This window comes from Sardina pilchardus, chromosome 22 (assembly GCF_963854185.1).
Source record: "Sardina pilchardus chromosome 22, fSarPil1.1, whole genome shotgun sequence".
NCBI lineage: Eukaryota > Metazoa > Chordata > Actinopteri > Clupeiformes > Clupeidae > Sardina > Sardina pilchardus.
Genome location: NC_085015.1, coordinates 15630589 through 15634813, shown reverse-complemented (window position 1 = coordinate 15634813; position 4225 = coordinate 15630589).

Genomic DNA, 4225 nt, shown 5'->3' with positions numbered 1-4225 from the left:
GGGGGAAGTGTTTTTATTTTACCCCCTAGTGTTGGCATGAGATGAAAACAAAGAGTTGTAAAATGATTGGATTCTTTTTATTCATAGAAATATTTAATGATGCATCATCTTCAAGTTGTACAGCCTAATTATGGAATGTGAAACCCCAAACAACAATGTTTGGGGAAAAAAAAAAAAACCTGGCACAGGTGCAATGTTATAAAGATTGAGTTACAGCCCTTCATGTACAAAGTAGCCCTTTCCCTGTGGGTGACGTTTGATGTGGCATCGCCATGGTAACCCTAAAAACAAAGTGGGCACCCCACTTCTGCCTCTTTGCTGCATAAGCAAGATGTGCCAGCATGAGTAGGCTCTTACAGAATGTACACACACACACACACACACACGCACAGACACACACACACACACACACACACTTTCTCTAGTCCTGCAGAAGAGTAGAGAAGCTGCTCTGCCTGTCCTTGAGTGGTGCAGCGGTAACGGCAGCAGCAGCAGACAGAAACAGGAAACAGGAAGTGGCTCCCCGCGGGGGGAGCGGCTTTGTACCCAGCGGGGGATGATGGGAAGTCGTGCAGAGAGACGGGGATGTGCCGGAGGCTTTGCTCCTCTGAGCGCGCTCAGGACCATCACTACTGTTCCGTATTCTGTGTGTGTCTGTCTGTGTGTGTGTGGGTGTGTGTGTGGGTGTGTGTGTGTGTTCATGCCTGTGTGAGTGTGTATGTGTGTGTGTATGTCTGTTCATGTCTGTATGTGTGTGTGTGTGTGTGTGTGTGTGTGTGTGGGGGGGTGTGTGTGTGTTCATGCCTGTGTGAGTGTGAATGTGTGTGTGTGTGTGTGTGTGTCTGTTCATGTCTGTATGTGTGTGTTAGTGTGTGTGTGTGTGTGTGTAGGTCTCCACCATCTTCCCCGACTGCATAACCTCCTTACTCAGCAGTCTCTCCTCCCCCAGTTACTGTACCTTTCATAGTGCTCCTGTCTCACGACCACTATCTCCGCTACACACTGTACTGTACTTCCATACTGATAACACACCGCATACATTAAGCCATAGACTTTATTGTCATTAACATGAGGGAAAAAAAAGAATAACAGTGAATTTAAAGACACTGCTGTGTCCTTGATGTTACTATAAAAGAGGTATGGAACATATATGTTACCTGTCTTCAGTAATATGTGTGTGTGTGTGTGTATGTGTGTGTGTGTGTGTGTGTGTGTGTTATTGTTTCTTTCCACTATCTTCTCAATAATAGATGACACAATGTCCTCTAAACGTTCACCTATGTCCTAGATGCAGAGCTGTCTCTTCTATAGGCTACAGACGTAAAGAGCTGAGGTGTGTGAGTTGAAGCGAAGGAATTCTGAATACACCAGACAGCATCAGTCTGCAAAATGCTGGGATTCAGATATATGTTGGTATCACTTTATAATGTATCATACATTTCATATGTGCCTATACCCAACCTGGTAATATGATTATACATATAATATAATAATATATAATAATATAATAGACAATCATTTACTACAGTAAGTAGGTATTAGACACCATGCATTAATTATGCAATAATCACCTTTTATTGTACATAAAATGCATTATCGTTCGTAACAAACAATATATTATGTAAATATATTATGTAAACACATTATTCTGTTTCATTATTTACATGATACACAATTTGCTACCTACAGCACATAATGTACAAAATACACAGATAAAGCACAGTTCTTTTGTAACGTGTATAATCAGTGTGGAGGAAATAATACATGCATTTCATGTCATTCATTTTTATGTTATGTTATATACAGTTTGTTTGTTTGTTCAGGATAGAAGGCCTCACAATCAATGCAGCTAGCAGCAGCAGTGTTCTATATAGACTTCTTACTGACAGACTTCCATTGAGTCCATCCTATGAGGTGTCTATGAGCACTGTCTGGCCGGTTGATGGAGCCAAGACAGATTAATACTTGATCTCCATGGGTAAACGTACGGCCAGGTGAATAAATAACCTTTCTGTCCAGACGAAAGCCGCAAATCAAGTGGCACACTGTTGTGGACTGGGGGGGTTTAATGGTCACTGAAGCCCGCTGAAGGAGATATTGCAATTACACTGATCCCTTGATCACTGCCAGCCCAATTGCCCGCCATTAGACATTTCCGACCGGCACACGGAGAACCTCCAGACTGCAGGGTCTACACACACACACACACACACACACACACACACTAAGGGAGGGGGAAATATTTGCGAAGTGGTCATCTCAGCCAACAGCTCAACACACACACACACACACACACACAACATGCCTCCTTACACTGAAGTATACACTCTCACAGACACACACACACATAATGCACACATATCCGTACACATACAAACACACTCAAAGCGTGAAGTGTGTGTTAGGTGGAGACACAGCACCATCTTAATGAGTGTGCTTGAGCTCTCTGTGAAGTTGCAGTAAAAGCCCTCTTAGGACAGCAACACCACACAGCTTTTCTGTCAAGTGATTCTCCAGTTGTCTGCTGAAGGCAGTTAGTATGCTAAGGGCTCCGTCTCACACACACACACACACACACACACACACACACACACACACACACACACACACACACGCGTACACAGATGTCTAGACTAAATAGAATTGTGGAATGCTGGACTGTGGCCAGGTAGACATTAAAGCCTTTAGCACTTTACCTGCCTCTAGCAGATGTGTGTGTGTGTGTGTGTGTGTGTTTGTGTGTGTGTGTTAGATCATGTTCTCTGTGTTTTATAGAAGTGTATCAATGCATGAGTGTGTGTAGTTCTGATGTTCTTTTGTGCGCGTATATACATGTATTTGCATGTGTGTGTGTGTGTGTGTGTGTGTGTGTGTGTGTGTGTGTGTGTGTGTGTGTGTGTGTGTGTGTGTGTAGTGGCTGTGTATTTTGTTTGCTTTATTGCTGATGTTTAAGACCCACACTTTATATAGTAAATCACTCCAAAAAGAAATCAGTAAAAGGGTCAGAGACTTCAGCCAAAGAGAGAGACAGAGAAAGAGAGATAGACAGAGAGAGAGAGAAAGACAGAGATAGACAGAAAGAGAGAGGGATAGACAGAGATCAAGAGAAAGACAGAGATAGACAGAAAGAGAGAGTTAGAGAGAAAGAAAGAGAGAGAGAGAGCTGTCAGTCCATTCCAGCGCAACTTTATGAAGCCAGAGGCCATCTGAATGTGTGAGTGTCTAACAGCTCAGGCTTGGGCTGGGTCCATAATGATAAGCTGGGGGTAATAAATGGCCCAAGTTTGGCACACGAGATTCCTCAGCCGCGCCCGTGCGTCACGGAAGCACCCGGAAAAGTGATGGATGCCGCTCCCTCTCGGAGGCCCAAGCGGCCTCGTCCATTACCGCGCCCCGCGCTCCGCCGATGCCAGCTGACACCGATGTATCCCGATGACGGCTCATCACTCTTCCTAACACTCACACACACACACACACATGCACACACACACGCACACACACACACACTCACGCACACACACACACACACACACACACGCGCACAGCGAGGAGGGAAGGGCGGCCAGAGGACGTTCTCAAAGATCCCCCCAAAGACGCAACGTCCAGCATCTCAAACACGCCGAGATGTTCCTGTGGTCTTGGCCCGCGGCGGCACCCGTGGGTTCTGGTGCTGGGCGCACCCCTTTTGGGTCATCAAAGGTCGCCGCCGGGGCCGGCGTAACCTTTTTCGCCCGGGCCTCTCGTCGGGACGGGATGAACCGGCCGGCTGGCCGTGCCGTCGAGAGAGACGGAACATCAAACGGGACGCGGCCTGAGGTGGACGCCAGGACGGGTCAGCGGGCGGCTGGAGCTGTCAACGGGGCCGCGGTGAGTAACGCCCCGCTTCACACCAGCGCCGGCCAAAAATAAAATCTCAAGAACCCCCTGCTGGGAACCAAGATTCTTTGGCACTGTGTGCATGACTGCAGGAGTGTGTGTATATGTGTGTGTGTTTGTGTGTGTGTGTGTGTGTGTGTGTGTGTGTCTGTCTGTCTGTTTTCGATGTATGGACGTGTATGAATTTGTGTCTTTGTGTGTGAGTTTGTGTGGTGTGTGTGTGTGTGTCTGTTTCTTTGTTTGTTTCTATGTGTGTGCTAGTCTATGTATGGGTATGTTTGTATTTGTGTGTGTGTGTGTGTGGGTGTATGTCTGATTCTGTGCATGGGTATGTGTGCATTTCTGTGTA